The following is a 17,053-nucleotide window of genomic DNA, read 5'->3' on the forward strand; positions in this document are numbered from 1 at the left end:
GTTGCTGAACGTAGGATGGTCAAGCTTTTTCTTTTTTGGCTGATAGGAGCATTTCTCCAAATGCTTACTCCTCCACTTTATTAACAGCTGCTACAGACATAATATAAAAAGTGATTTTCTTGGTCAGATAAGTTTAGGAAGTGCTGAGTTAAAGTTGAACATATTTATTCACTGCAGATAGATTTTCAGAGCTTTTAACACCTAAGGGTACCCCAGGACCCTCAAAGAGAGCAGCGTTTCCCCAACACACCTGACTGCAAAAACTCCCCTTTGAACGTACATTTCCCAGAACCCGTGTTCGAAGGGGCACTGACCCAGAAAGCTCGGAATGTCATATCGCTTTACCTTCACACTTCATTCTCGAAGAGCCAGTGCAGGATCAATGCGGGGGGGAAAAGAGGATATAGTTCAAGTATGTAAAAGCAAAATTTCAAAAAGAACAGAATGGGGCCTTGGAAGTAATTTTTCCTCTGCTGGTTAATTTGCCTGCGAGAATATTTTCCAAGGGAGTGAGGTTTATAGACAAACAGCACAACTCACACCCGAGAGAACTGAGAATCCAGCAAGGCCAGAGTCCAAGGGAGCAATCTTGTCCTGAGCAATGTGGCCACATAAACAGTTGGTATCCACATTCAAGTAGAAAATCCAATTAATCTACTGGAACACTGCACTGCCAGACTAAGAAGCTTAACTTCATGTTACTCAATATCACTTCAGTGCTTCCCTCCCTAAAAGGGACAGTTCTACAGCACAATTTTTTTAAAATACTGCCAGTGAAGGACAAACGAGAACACAGGAAGTACAGTTTGAGACAACGAGAACGTCCTCAGGGGGACAAAGCAGGGCTGGCCCTAGGCATCCTGTCCTTTCCCCACTGTCTGCCCAGCACACCTGATGTCTGGTCGGACCCCAGGTGCAACCTGCCACAGAACCAGTACGAAAACGGGGCTGTTCACACTAAACCCACTGGTCGGAACGTCCGTTTGACACACGCACAAGTTGAGGGGAACAGGGAGTAAAAACGAATCCCGACGTGGGTGATGTCTCCTAACACACACCTTCTCTGCCCGCTCGGGGTTGGCTCTGTGCACTCGCTTTACGCCGAAACGCAGCCAGGAGACTCCTGCAGCACCCTTGGGCCCGCGTCTGTGCTTTTCGGAATAAACTGAGTCTTTAGGAAAGTCTGGGAATTACCAGATTCCAAAAGTACCTTCTTTCTATGAAGGAGCCCAAAAAATAATCTAGGGCAACTTCCTGTTTTTTTTGCCTCAAACTTTGGTCTGTCCTGCGACAGTTGGCTGGGTTGCTCAGCAGCACCCCCCCCCCCCGCCCCCTGCCCTTGTTAACTGAGCTGGACAGCTCGCACTCCAGGGGACCCTTCAGAGGGAAACTGAATCTGAGAGGCTGGCAGGGACCTTAATGATCACCTCCTCCGACCCAACCCCCTCTATTTACACTCCCCAAGCCATGAGGCCTGAAACCCACCCAGAATCCTGAGAGCGAACATGCCCTCCTCCTATCTTCTATTTTTGTGCCGTTTTCCCATGGCATCTAGCCAGAGCATCTACATCAGTAATGTCTAGAGGATTTATGAGGCCGCGCAAGCCTTTGGGTTTCTACGCAGACCTAAACAGGAAACCCACACAAGGAAATGCCCTTTCTGTTTGCAGGCCGAATTCCCAGGATGCTTTCACCAGAGTGCCCCGGCTGGAACAAAACAAAGGCCTGGCACAACAAATGCCCTGCGATCCAGAGAAAGAGGTGCCCTCCCCACCCTGCACCACCCACTCCCGGTCCTGTGCTAATTTAATGAGAACAGGACTGTTTCTCTCAGACAGACTGCAGGGCTCAAGGCTGAATAGGGGTCAGTCCAGAGACACCGCCCCTGTGGCCTCGGATTCAGTTCAATGCTTTGCTGCTTCTCACCTGGGTGAGATCAGTCATCCCGGGAAAGCAAGGCACCCCACTCGCTCCTCTCTTATCCTTTCTGCATTTTGCTTCCAGAGGATGCTGTAGGGCTGGAGGGAGTGGACATGCATGCACTTCCCAGCCACGGAGCAGCCAGATGCTACTGAGTCCCTCTGAACCACTATCGCCCATTGTCACAGCCACTCGGCTGACAGAGCTCTCCTCTCCTCTGCTACTAATTCCGCAGCCCGAGCGCTGCCAAGACTCCTCTCCCCACGCCATCAGCCCATCTGCCCTGGTGCCAGGCCATTCCGGCCCGAGATGGCATTTTAAAACCTTGTCAGCTCTCTGTGGAATATTCGAAACTTAAGAAAGAGACTGTTGCTCGGGGCTGCACAGGAAGGAAGCCGAGTTCCCGGCTCCCAGAGCAGAACAGCTTGCGGGTGACCCTTCTCCCCCTCCCCAAGGCGTCCCCAAAAATAGACTCTGTCCTCTTTGGTTCACCCCCACCTCCCTCGGGAAAGAAGGCACATGCTTCTAGAAAGCCAACAGTATTATCAGGGCCAGGCTCTTTCAGGAACTACCAGATGTTGGGAAGAGGATAATGTGTCATTTCCTTGAACAAACAGTCTGGACATCTGGGCACATCCTTTCAAGCCAGTTCTTCAGGAGACTGTGGTGCGGTGGCCGTGAAGGACAAATCACTCTAGTTTCCACTCTCGGGGGTCCTGGGGACCTCTTCAAACACTTTGATTCAAACCCTTCATCAAGAAAATATTTCTGTCCTCTGTGGTGATACCACAAGAAGAGGTTAAAAGCAAGGCTTTGGGGACAAGATAAGCAGCCTAAGCAAAAAGGACAAGGAGCCACGGACTGTTGGGAGAGAGCCTAAAGCCATCACATTGTTCCTCCATTCCCGCCTCTCTGCGGTCTCCATAGCGAACCGAACACAGGGCCGTCACCAGGGAAGTTACCCCACCAGCCCACCACCCCCTTTTGAGCCTTCCAGGTGATTATGATGTGCCCTCAAGTTTAAGAATCCCTGACCCAGATAAATCCATGCCAAGGGTCCTCAGAAGGTAAAAGAAGAAGAGAGGGTAGGAAATGACTACCCGAGAAAAGGCTTCCGAGACCTTGCCGAGGGGAGGTGGGGATGGGACCTACGGATGAGGCTGTCTGGGCAAGACAAAGACCCTAGAGACGGGAAGGAAGTGACAGTGAATAAAACACAGATGCAGTCATAGCTCTTTGCTCATACTGTACTAATTTGCAGCAATGTCTAGAATATGATTTACCCATTTTTGCCACGTAGAATGCACACTTTTTTGCACAAAGTTTTGAGGGAAAAATAAGGATGCGCATCATAGGTGAGTGCAATGACTGCAAACCAGGAGTATAATAATGGGGGTCTCATAATCCCGCGCATAATGCACACAAAAACGCAGGTGCACATTACACACAGCAAAAAACAGTAATGACAAAGAGTATATTCACAGAATATTGACGTAAAATGTTCAGTATGAGCTCCGTGATGTAAAATGTGTGTGCATAACAGTTGGCATATAGAAACACATCTGAAAAGTTTTCATCAAAATGTTAATATTGATCATTCCTGGGTGATGGATTACGGATAATTTTTATTTTTTCTTTATACTTTTCTGGTTTTCTCCCCAATTTTTCCATGGCAAGCAGGTATATTTATAACAAATTTTTTAAAAAATAAAGTGAGGAGCTTGTTGGGTCAAAACAGTCATTTAAACAACTTTGCACGGCACTCTCCAAGAATTCATGCCGCACAGATAATTAGCACCCATTAGCGCCACCTGTCCCACTCGTGCTAAAACAGGGCATGAGGAACACTGGGTTCAGAACGTTACAAAGGGATCGTTAAACTCACTCGCTCCAGTTCCAACCAGCACAGCAGGGAGAGCTGCAGAAAAAACGAGCCGGAGCTCACCCTGCAGCACCCTGGCCTCCTCCCCTGCACTCTGGGCCCCTCCCCAACAAGAATGTGGGGTGCTGAGTGTTCTCAGCTGCCCAGCAGGACCTGTGTCCCTATGGATGGCTTTGTTCAGAAGCCCCCACGCCTCTAGGCTTTACACCCCTGTTTCCTAACAGGGAGAGGCCCAAATGCAAAAACAAAACAAAACAAAAGACAATGAAAGAGCCCTTAAAAGCCAAAAAAGGAAGAAAGGACAATGGAACGTGATGTAAGGGCCACTGAGCAGCCAGTGACTCAGCGCTTCTGTGCCATCAACACCAGCTGCAGCCTGTGGTGGTCACAGTGGTGGCAGTTCACAGAACAGCCACACAAGCACACATACGCAAAGCACACACATGCGCACACACACATGCACCGGGCAAACATCCCACTGCCCGGAAGAGTGGCAAACATTCTGGCTCACGGCTGTGCTGCAGACAAGACACAGAATCGAAGATTTCCGCAGCTGTGAACCTGGCAGAACGTGTGGGGATGTAGCATGCTAATTCAGCTTTCCACTAACATCTTTTATCGAGACTCTTTCCCTAAAGAGCCGGACATGTGTCCCTGGGGTCAGAGTTTCCAAACTGAAATCTGTCTCCGTCTGCCAGCACAGCTATATCTCATTCTAACTCCAAAATATCACACGATGAAATTAGGTTACTGTGGTAAATTTTTAAATGTTGGCTTCTCAAGGAGATTGGGGTGGAAGTGAGGGTGCAACCCCCACCCTTTGTGAGTCATGGAAGGGGCTGGGAAGATTTTGCACAGACTACAAATGGAAATGGAAACTGTCCCATGGAATTTTGACTCAGGCAATAACTCTGTCTGCAAGTGCATCATCCTATTAAGAGATGCATTTTTACATTTGGTCTGAACCACAACCCAGAGTCCTTGAAGTAACCCTGCCCCAGAGAACCCTACAGATCACGCAGGTCCCAGGGGCTCCTGAGAGCCACCAGGTCCACACATGGAACCAGCCCCACTCGTGAGATGTTATCCAAAAGCCACTTAATTTTTGTTGCCCGATACGCCTTCAAAATTTATCCCCCAAGGAAAGCTCTTCTGACAGTTGATGAAACCTCATAGACTGCAGAACTGCTCTGCTCATTCCTATGTATTAGATCATTCTACGGACAGACATTTAGATCACAAAACACGGCCCCATTTAAGAAATTAGGTATCTGGACCAAGTATGCAAAACATCAACATGGTCATATTCATCCCAAGGTGGAGTGTGACAGCAGCTCCCGCAACGGGACTGGGGGTAGGAGCAGAGGTCAGAAGACAATACCATTCTTCTCAGGCTCCCTAAGGACCTGGCAGACAGTTAAAAGGACTCTGTCCCGGCCTGTTACTTTGCTTGTCTGTTTCAGTTTTGTTTAGCAGCCTGGTGCCATCCTCCCTGGCTGCCCCCCCGACACACACACCGATTCTCCTCCATGATCCCTCATCTCCACGCCTTCTCAGCCCACCGTGGATCAAACTCAGGATGTCCCCTGGCCTGCTCTGTTATCCCCGTCCTCTCTCTGTCAGAAGGCCCATGTTGGTTGGTCCCAGCTCTCGGTGGGAAGGCAGCTGTTCCCTAAATGAAGCCCTCTTTTCTCGTTCTCCACCTATTCCCATTGCCGAGGCTGCTGTAACTTTCTCAGGCATTCCCCAAATGTAGGTTCGTCTCTTGCAAGACTCGATGCCGAAGAGAACACCTCCCTCCCAGGCCTACCCTTCTTAGAGAGGCCAGTCCAATTGTAATTTTCCTCACAAATTCCCCTCTCTCCATTTTCCTGATCCTTCTATATCCCTTCATGGAGGGAGGGTTGTGAAAAACAATTTCCAAACATCTCCTTTGAAATTGTACTTATGGCCAGTGTTACAACACACACACCTCAAATGAATATACAGTGAGTCCTCACTTAATATTGATTGGTTCTACGACTTTAAACAAAACAATATAAAAGGAAAACAATTATACCCTAGGCTAATTGATATAAACAAGAGTTAAGTTCCTGCCCTGATTGTCGTGGCTCAGTTGGCTGGGCATCGTCCTGCAAAACAAAAGGTAACCAGTTCGATTCCTAGTCAGGGCACATGCCTGGGTTGCAGGTTCAATCCCCAATCAGAGTGCATAATGAGAGGCAACCGATCAAAGTTTCACTCTCTCTCTTCCTTCTTTCTAAAAATAAGTAAATAAAATCTTTAAAAATAGAAAAGAGTTAAGTTCCTAAGGCAGCACATCAACATTCTAATGAATGGACATTGAATGAACCTACTGTTGAACCAAACGAGTTACTCAGAGACCAGACCTGCTGTACTATCAAACCACCACCTGTGTGGGGCACATAAAAGCTCTCATCTATCAAATGAAAATAATAATGTCTGCTCCCCTCCCCACAGAAGTACCGGTGGGGTTTGGACAAGACCCCTCATGTTTGCTTGGGAAGGCTGTGCGCATCTTTTCCCAACACTCAAGTTCTGTGATGTCACATTGGCTGCTTGAAATCAGCCATGGTGAGAGTATTCACACCATGGAAATGAACGAGTGCTCTGTCTTGGAGCCTTCGCGCCCTCCCCACCCATAACTGGTCATTAAACATTTACCAGCATACCTACCACCACGTGCAATTGTAAATGCAATAAATCTTACTGTTATCTGTTTTCTCCATCGGGAGCCTTTGCTTCACGTAGGAATAGCCCTGGGAGTGGCCAGCCAAGATGTGCCGAAGGAAAGGACAATACAGTTAGTTCCCAGGGACTGAGGAAACACCTGTTTTCTGGGAAAAGTAACTTACCAACAGACAGGGAGAGGAGTGGGAACACAGCTGGGGTGGCTAGAGTGCCCCCCACCCCGCCCATGCAGGGGCGGGGGGCACACAGAAGTCTCCGCTCTTGCAGGTGCCAGAAGCTGGGAACTGGCACCGAGGTCCCACAAGCGGTGTGGCCTCCACGGACCCATGGCTGTGCTCAACCTCCGGCCTTTGAAGGCAGCAGAATCTAGGACAGTGAAGGCCACTCCACAAAGAGGAAACAAGGGGGCTTCAGGAGCCATCAGGGATGAGGGGAGCTTCCAGAAGCCAGCAAGACCAAGAGGGTCTCTGTCATCTGCCTCTAATAGGCATGCAGTCTACGTCTTTGCTCATCTGGTTTGACATCCAGGGCGAGGATGGGCTGGACTCCAAGGACAAGGCTCGGGGTGTGTCGGGCCAGTTCCTGTGATGGTTATAATGTTCTCTGGACAGAGGAGGCGAACAGAGGGAAGTGTGTAACTAAAACAGCCTGCGGAATGACCCAGTGAATGCCAGGTTCCTAAAGGAGCTTTAACGTGCTGGGCGTGCGGACACGGAGCCCCAAGCAGGTGAATTGCTTCAGCAAACCTATGACCCATGAGGCCCATTTGAGAATCTGTCACCTTGATTCCTAAGGGAGAAAAACTTTTACAAATCAATTTCATTCTTTTTTCTTTATTTCTGCAGGTTCGTTTTCTTCGTGCACTCGTTACCTTTCCTGAAACTGGGTCTAATTGGATTTTTTCTTTTTCTATCAGCCGTATATAGCCCCATTAACTTTCTAATACTATTAGGGAGTCTTTCAATTATGTTAGAAATTAATCCAAATTTGCCATTCTTAAAAATGTTTAAATTTCCATGCAAGTCAGTCCCCTTGACCTGGTTTTCTTTTGTCCTCTTGGGGCACAGAATCCCTGATAATGACACCTCATGACTCACCGCAGGAGACAGAAGGGCATCAGGGTCAAAGGGTAGTGGACTCCTGAAACTGAGGAGGGACAGAACCTGAGAAGAGCCATTTCTTTCTTCCCCAGATCACAAGTTACGTGGGAGAAAAGTTGTCAAACACTAGCCTTGCTTGTTTTTTTAAATATCAACTTAGGAGGGTAGAGCCACGAGAAAGGGGAAATTAGATACTCATTTAAAGACGTGTTTGATGTGAATGTTGGGTAAACAGCCACTCTATTAGAGAGTAGTGATAAATTATATATAATTCAACATCCAAATTTAGATAAGTGAATTTAGTAAAACCAGAAGCTGTGCTAAGAAGTCTCAGAAAAACACTTACAATGCCATCCAAACACTCTAAGGCTTAAATGACCCCAGGAAGGACTCCTTGTGGTTAACTGGGTCCATATGCATAATCGGAGTCTGGGAGCTGTTTCCATGGGATTTCTCACGCACACTGCATGTGAGGAATCAGCTGCAGACGGGGCTGCTGAGCCTTCTGCACCGAGCTCCTGCCCACTGAGTCAGCTTTATAAGAGAGCCTCCAGGATGGAAATTCAACAAATAGGAATGAAAATTTTCCACATCCAATCAGAACTGCAGAGCTCCATCCTCATTTGCATTTTGATCAACCAATCACACAGGCTCCATTCTGATTAATGAAGACAGTGCTATTTGGGCCAATAGAACTGTGAGTACTTGCAGTTCTCATTTGCATAGAAATTAGCCAATCAGGAATCAAGGGCAGGCACTCTTCTCTCTGTGAGCCAGCTTCATCTCTACCTCAAAAATTCATACTTTTAGTTTTCTCCATAGGTCGTGTTTTCTCGATTTGCAAACTGTTCACCTGAATAAAGTCTCTCCTTTATTCGCCCCAGAGTAGGGACTCCTATTGGCATTGGATTGGGGTCAGCCACCTTTTGCTGACAATAATGATTCCAGATCTAGAAATAACAGGGCTTCCTGCCACTGAAAGTGAGTCCTGTTTACAGCATCGACCCCCAGGCTGACTTTCCATGGAGTCTCACGACACAGGTCTCAGGCCCCAAACTGCCCTGTAGGGCCTGACAAGAACCTGGTGGTTCTATTACCCCAACTTAAACCTCTTGGAGCTTAGTTAAGTGGGTGAAGAAAGTGACTGTGTCTCTACCCCCAAACTGTTATGTCCATTACTATACTACCATCTAATGGCAAGGAGCATTAAAACACAAGTGTAACCTGGTCCAGGGACCACTGAATACTCATAACTTTTTTCTTCCTGTCAAATAGTTACAATGTATCGCTCTGTCTCTCCAGGTAAGTCACAAGGGGGTCCTGTAGTTCATGAAATATGGCTCCAGATCTAAGATCCCTGGTAGAGAGAGAGAGTAACGAAGTCTCTAAGGGGACTCTCTGAAAAAAGATGGTATCAGCAATAGGGAGGACAGAAAGACTCCTAAAATACCCTAAGAGTGTGTGAGGTAAGAGAAAACCATTCCTTAAGATAGATGCTCAAACTTTCCTATAAACAAGAATTTAGTGACAGAAGGATTTGTAGATTATAGCACATGTGTAATGAATTATTCTCTTACAGGGAAGAGGCTAAAAATATAAATAAATAAGCCCAAACCCTAGGCAGAGACTATCCACTGTTCTAAAATTACAATCCCATAGAAAAAAAATTGAGTTGTTTGCTGTGTAAGAAAACAATAACATATTACCAGGCCTTTGACCTCTGCTCCCGCTGGTCAAGATCTTAGATTATTAAAACTTACTTGGGGATTTTCCTCCCCTTGTTAAATGTTGGGAGTGAAGGTTGTTTTGGGAAATTTACTGAGTGATGAAAACAAGGACTGCCCCTTACCATCCCCCCCACCCCCGTCATGCTCTCTGCTTTCTCCAAACGCACGGGACACACATATCAGGGATTTTTCCACTTCCTGAGCAATTCCATTAGTGTCACCGATAATTCAACTCACACCACATACGAAGATAGCCAGAATGCCGAGAATTCCAGGAAAACAGCTAGCTGGTCCACGGTGCATCAAGGTTTGCTCAGGACCCCCAGAGAGGGTCCTCTGTGGGGCTGGGTGGCTGGCATCGGCCGATGACAACCAGATACCCAACCAGTGTGTGGGGGACGAAAGGCCGTGGCAACAGCAAGCATGACGGATAGGTAGAATTAAGACCCCCTGAAACATGGCTTTAAACACCAGTTACCTTGTGAAATATTGGGAAATGTCATCCATAAACAACCTAGAAATGCGTACTGCAAGTTGACTTCTGTAGGGGAAGTGGGCAGGGGTCTCCCTGAGACCAGAGAAGATGCTTCCAGGGTTGAGACCCAGGTGGATGCGTGCCTTCCCAGACGGCCCCTGTTCCCAACTTTGGGAGCACGGAGGAGCACAGTGTGCTGCTAAGTGAGACCCACATCTAGAAGCACACGACTGTGCATCTCTCCCTCTCCTGACCTTTATGTCGGTCAGCACACAGATACGACCTAAATGAATAGTTCTCTGAGTGCTGTCAACAGGGAAGTTGGAAAGGACTTTGAAGAACGAACTCAGTAGCAACAACAGCACCTAGGGACTTGTTAGAATGCAAATCCTTGGGCCCTTCGCCAGTCCTATTGAATCAGAAACTCTGGGGATGGGTTTGTGTTTTAACAAATTCTCGGGGGATTCTGATACACACATAAGCTTGAGAACCACCATGCTAAGTGAAGACACTGAAGAACCACTTAGGGATGCAGTTTGTTGGTTAACAGATGGCCAAGTAGAGCTCAAACCTGAAGCTCTGGAATCAACGCTTTCATGGGCCCACTCAGCTCCCTCAAGTGTCAAGCAATGTCACCTTGGTCCATGCCACCTAAGCAGCTCTGACAGGTCTGTCCACCTCCTGAGCCTGGTTACTGTCCCTGGGAGCTGGTGCAAAGCTGGTAATCCACAGTAGAGCTAAATAGAGTGGTCCCTGAGGACACTCTATCTCCCTACTTTGTTCTTTAATCTTTCCGATCAGTGGTTCACTTCCAGGTCCAGCAAGAATGGTTGGCAAGCGGTGGTTGTTAGGTGGGAGAAACACTGGCCTGGAACAGTGAGGTCTCGCTGTGCTCAGAGGAAATAGCAGGGCCCGGTGAACAGCTCAGGAACTGAGATAGCAACAGAACCACCTCCATCACCGCGGGAGAGAGCACAGAAAGCCACTTATTTCAGGGGTTTCCTTTCTTCTGATAATTACAAAAGTTACAGAGAAGTGTACATAATACTTCAACTAAAACCTGTATTCCCACCACCTAGAATTAATGACCGCGAACACTGTGTCAAATTAAAGGCAGTTTTTTTTTTTTAATGCCGTGAAGTAACCGCACAGAGCAATGAGCTGGGAGAAGGTAGGAGAACAGAGGGGAGCAGTTAGAACAGGGAGAAACAAGATAAGTACAGTATTTCTGAAAAAAAATTTTAACAAATAATATCCTCATTCTTTTATCGGAAAACAATGCGACTGTGAAGTTTGCACATAGCTCCTAATAATAACTTGTACATTCGCCTCAATGGAGGATGGAGAGCTGGAATTTACAAATAATAAAGGGCAGAAAACTAGCTGCAGAGGAAGCCCAGCTCTTTTCCTTGGGAATAAACACAACATGCTTTTGGATGACCCTGCCCCTGAAGAGAGCAGGAAAGAAATCAGGCTGGTGCAAGAGAAATCAGGCTACAGATCATTAAAACATAAGGCTTTCCCATCTCTGTTTAGGAAATTGGAGCCAAAGGCCCTAGAAGAGAGAACCATCACCAAGGGCGCTCCCCTCCCTGGCCGACCTTGGACTCCATTCGTTGTCACCCACGAAAGCCAGGAGGCGTAAGAGCATGTGCTGGAGCAAGGATCATGGGTCGCTGGTGCTTGCTCCAGGTGGACAAAGGATGGAAATGTCAAGGCTGGAGGGCTGGTGGCCGGAGAGGACAAAGCCATGCAGTGCTGAGCTGGCCAGGGAGGAGGCAGGAGGGACTTGTCATCTGTGCTCTGAGCCAGCCACTTCTGCAGCCTCCCTGGCAGCCCCTGTGACAACCTTTGGAACCTCCGAAATGAAAGGACCTGTGGCACTGGAGACCTGCCCTCTGTTCTCTGATAAGCTCATTCTATCAATAAAAGGAAGAAAAGTTAAAATACTCATCCTCCCTTCCTAATGCAACCTTCCAATGTAATTCTTGCTCAGACAAACCCATTTCCCTGACAGGCAGGGCAAAGATGGCGGTGGGGGGTTCCCTTTGACTGCACAGAGGACCAGCGAAGCGGAAATCCAGACTCAGTATCCACTGGGTACCTACTGGTAAACTGAATACACTCACTGGAGAACTGGATGAAAGGTAAGCATGCAGCCCCACTGGGCAGCCTCAGCTTCCCTTCCTGCACCCCCGTCTCCGGGTGCACAGTGTGACCCCACCCCCAAAGAAATGCTACGTGACATCACAGGCTTATCGAGGACCAGGTGCACCAACTCCCCACCCACTACACGCACACACTGCTGGTGTGGCCTCCTGGATCGTCAGAACCTCTGTCAGTGCAATGGAAACCTGTTGGTGGCTGCCAGAGACCAGAGCCGAGAGCCGAGGAAGCCTGCAGAAGTGTTCAGGCTCATTAAAAACCAATAACAAGAAATGGAATTTTCACCTGGTTTCCTAGGATAAAAATATCGGGGGCAGGAAAAGCGGAATATGTGGGTGGGTGGGTGGGTGAGTCTTGCTCATGTCCTGACTATGTCGAAATGTATTCTTTCAGCCAATAAACATTTTGAAACCTACTGTGTGCAAAGCTCTGCATTAGATTCTGTAAACAAACATGAGTGAGATGCAGGCCCTGACTTGTAGGGGCTCACAATCTAGAGGAAAAAGTCACACATAAAAACTAGAAAATCGTATTATAGGTTCCATAATAAAGGCTCATTCATCCACTCAACAAAGATTTATTGTGCACGATGTGCCAGCTCCAAGTATGAACAAATAATTTTGAGAGCACGGAGGCCAAATATAACTCCCATTCCTCCTTCCAACACGAGGGATGTGACAGAAGAGGCCCCACGCACCCGCTGTTCAAGGGTGAGGTCCCTATCTTCCTGTCTACCCCTTGTACCTGGTGTGTGCCTCTCCGATATTCAATAACGGCTACTTCCTAAGAGTGGGTTTCCTGTCCTGTTACTCACTAGGCGATTTCAACCTAATCTTTCTTTGCCATGTGTTCATTAATTCTACAAACACGTACTGAGCACCTGCAACATGCGAAAACCAGAAGCTCCACGCTTGTTCGTAGCTCTGTGAGAGGAATAAGAAGAGCATCACCGTACAGGCGGCAAACACGGGGTCCCCGTGAGGGCATGCAGAGGGGGAGTGGGCTGCCACTGTTGAAGGCCGGGCAGATTCACGTGACATTCAGGCAGACGGAAGGAAATCCGCAGAGCCGGTGGGAACGTCTGGCAGCCTTCATTCCGGAGCGGGGCAGTCCACGCACGCCGCAAGCCAGCTGTTGCACCCCGACTCCCTTACATACTAAACGCACACAAAGCTGGCAGGATGCCAAGATATTATATAACACAGTGTGATTCTGCGCATTCGGGCCTGTTCTCAAGGTTATGGGAATGCTGCTTATCAGCCTGGTGAGGGGACCCGGTGACTCCATTTCCCCTACAGGAAGCCGGAGGGGAAGGGCCTGGGAAGGGTTTCTGGAGAAAAATCCAAACCGAGTCTCAATGGAGTATGTGTGGGACAAAAACCAAGTTGCATGTGTCAGAGGGACAGCCTTTCAGGCAAGAGGACAATGTCAGAAAGGCCTAGAGGGGAGATGCAGCGTGGACCATGGGGACCTCCAAGCAATGCAGCCTCTGGAGCTGCACCCTTCCAAATACTTGCTCTGCTGAGAGCTGATTTGGAGTCCAGCATGTGTCCTTCAGCTGACCAAATTCTTGAGAGGGGGGCGTAGCAACTAGAGTGCCAACTGCTTAAATCGGCGTGACTCTGGCTGGTGGTCCAGATGTTCCCGTGGCAGTGAAATTCGGATATACACAAAGGGATAAACTGCATGAGCATGAAATTGGAGCAAGGTGCAAAGTCAATGATCTTGTCATCGAGTTATGACAGCCACACTGTGTCTCCAGACCACCATCTGGCCCCTTGCCTCTGTAGCCGAGCTTCCGGGACACTGCACCTCTCTCATACCCCACATACCCCCCACATTCCACCCCTGGAATCTGGATTCTACGCCAGCTTCTCCCTGGAAGCTGCCTTCACCTGGATCGCAAATGCTCTCGTTGTTGCTAAATACAGGATTCCTTTTAGTCCTTCTCATTCTTGGTGGCTCTGCAGCTTTGGACCCGGAGACCTCCTCTGCTCCCTCCACCTCTACAACCCTCTCCTTCCTCCCTCCCTTCCTGTGTTTCTGGCTGCTACCTCTCAGGCCCCTCTGCATCTTCCTTTCTCCTGGCCAGTCCTGAAATGATGCTTTCCCCTTCCGCCCTCCCTCTAGGTGGGCTGGCAGCTTCAGTTGCCATCTCTCTATATTGTCTAAAGATTCCCAAATCGCTATCTGTGGCTCAGGTGGGTTTTCATAAAATTGTGGTGAAATACACATAAATGTTCCACCATAACCACTTCTGGGTCCGCTCTTTATCACAACTATTTTTTTAAAAGGAGACTTTTCTTTTTTTCAACTGCAGTTTACAATCAATATTATTTTGCATTACTTCCAGGTGTACAGCACGATGGCTAGACAATCACATACTTTACAGAGTATCACAACCAATTCTAAGCACGCAGTTTAGCAGCACTTACATTCACACCGTTGTCCAGCCAGCACCCCTGCCCATCCCCAGCACTCGTTTTCATCTTGTAGAACCGAAACTCTGCACTTACTCATCAACAGCTCCCCACTCCTCGCTCCCCCAGCCCCTGGCAACCACCATTCTACTTTCTGTCTCTGTGAGTTGGACTCCTCTAGCTGCCGCATATGGGAGGAATCATACAGTATTTATTGTTTTGTTTCTGACTCATGTCACTTAGCATATTGTCCTAAAGGTTCATGTACGATGGAGCATGTATCAGAATGTCCTTCCTTTTTGAGGCTGAATTATATTTCACTGTATATGAGTATATTATATACACCACATTTTGCTTATCCATTCACCCCTCACAAGCTTGGGTTGCTTCTACCTCCTGGCTGTGGTGAAGAATACCGCTACGAACGTGAGTGTATAAGTCATCTCTTCAAGAACCTGCTTCCAGTTCTTTGGGATATACACCCAGAAGTGGGATGGCTGGATTGCATTACAGTTCTATTTTTAATTTTTTGAAGTACTGCATACTGTTTTCCATAGTAGCTACACCATTTTACATTCCCACCAAGGGTCCCAGTTCCCCCCACATCCTCTCCAACACTTGTTACTTTCTGTTGTTTGTTTTTTATATTAGCCATCTTAATGAGTGTGAGATCCAAATGGCTTTTATCAGCTCTGGTCTTGCATAGCCAACTGCCTACTGGACATCTTCAACTGAATATCCCGGAGAACCCTGAACTCGCCTTGCCCCAGATGAACCTTTGCCCCCAAGCCTGATTTCCCCCTGATGCCCCCGTTTGGCAAACACTACTACAGTTCCCCCAAGTGCCACAGCTGGAGACCTGGGTTTCTTTCTTGTCAGTTGCAGCTGATAATACTAGCTCCTTCCGCTGTTCAAAATCCTTCAGAGGGCTCCCCAGTGTCTTCCAGATAAAGTCCGAAGTCCTTAGAGTGACTCTATAACCTGGCCCTTTATGTTTATAAGGTCTTCTGATTCAAGCCTTATCTCTTATCAGTTCCTGGCTTTGTCATGTAGGCTTATAATGAATGACTAGTGGTTGCCCAACTGCGTTACTCAATAATTACGATTCCTCTGACCAGGAACTCCTGATACCCCCCTCTCCAGCTCCCTCTCCTGCCTAACTCCGTTGAGTGTCACCTTCTCTGGGTCCCTCCTCGACTGGGCTGGGTGCTCCTGCTAATGCCCCCAGAGCACCCACCCTGTGCTCACCTCTACCACACTGCCCTCCCCTCTATTCTGTGGGTACTTCTAGGCTCTGGGCTGTCATTTCTTTATCTTTGGGTCCCCAGCGTCAAGCACAGAGCTTGCCACAGACAAAGTGCCTGCCTGGGTGGTCAAGGAAGGCTTCCTGGAGGAGATGACAAGCAACCTGAGTCCTAATTAATGGCCAAGATTCAGCCAGGTGAACACAGGCCTTAAGCAAGGGAGGCGACGTGCAAAGATGTAGGTGTATGGTACAAAGTGATGCATCAGAGAAGCACAGATTATTCAAGGCGGCCAGAGCACATGACATACAAATGACCAGAAAAAAGGCTAGGGCACATTTGTCAACAGACTCGGAGGAGGGCAGTTTCTGGGAAGAGTACTCAAGTATAGAACTATTACAGCAGACCAGTTACGGTTGGTGCATGAGCACCAGCATGCCAAATTCAGGAGCAAACAAATGATAAGAGATGAATGTGGTATCTTCCCAGAGGATGTCTGTTTGAACTAAGTGATGGATGGGCCATTCACCTGGGAGATCCTCATCACACCTGGCTGAACTGATTAAAGCATTATGCTAAAAATAATATTAATACTAATCAGGTATCGAATATACACTAAGATATAGTGAAATAATATTAATAAAGCAATGGACTGAATTTGCAACACTTCAGGAAATCAGAGGTGGAGGGAGATGCAGTGAGGTCAGCAGACACTGGAGTTCCTGAAACTGGGAACGGCCAGTTCTGCCCGCTCTCGGAGACCAAGAAGTCAGAAGCAGTAAGGAGCACAATCAGGAAGGGTGGGGAGGGAGAGAGGGAAGACTCGGTCGAGGCGAGCCTCTGGCAGAGGAGATTGCAAATGGGGATGGGGAGTCCTGTGACTCATCCTGCAGAGTAAAGCCCTTCGCGCAGGGCTCAGTCATTTGAACCTGTTTCCATCAGCCTTTCAGAACTGGTCTTGCCTTCTCCGCCCCTGCTCCTTCCAGCCCCACTTCCCTACATCCAAACCCGCCTTCCGACTCTGGGGGGAGACAGTCCCTTTGGGCTTTTCCCATCTCCCCCGACAGAAGGGAGACGCGCTAGCCTAGGTGACCCGAGTCTTGGCTGCCCAGACTGGTGGGACGGGAAGAGAGAAGAAAGGTTCTGCTGGGCCCCGGCCGCTTTGCCTGAGTGCTCGGAAGGGCGGGGGGGGGATGCAGCGCACAACCACCGCAGCTGAAAATAAAGCGAGGCCCTAGCCACAGAACGACCGGGTAAATGCAGGCCTTGGCCCCCACATGAAAAGTTGCCTGGTTAAGTCAGCTCAGAATGGCTGGAGAAAGAACTCTTTTCTGGGAATTGAGAATGTGGGGAAAACTCCCAAAGGGAGACAAAATCACAGGCTGCAGGAAACAAAGTTCAGGTCAC

The sequence above is a fragment of the Artibeus jamaicensis genome, unplaced genomic scaffold (genome assembly GCF_021234435.1).
Source record: "Artibeus jamaicensis isolate MK-2021 breed Jamaican fruit bat unplaced genomic scaffold, CSHL_Jam_final scaffold_754, whole genome shotgun sequence".
Taxonomy (NCBI): Eukaryota; Metazoa; Chordata; class Mammalia; order Chiroptera; family Phyllostomidae; genus Artibeus; species Artibeus jamaicensis.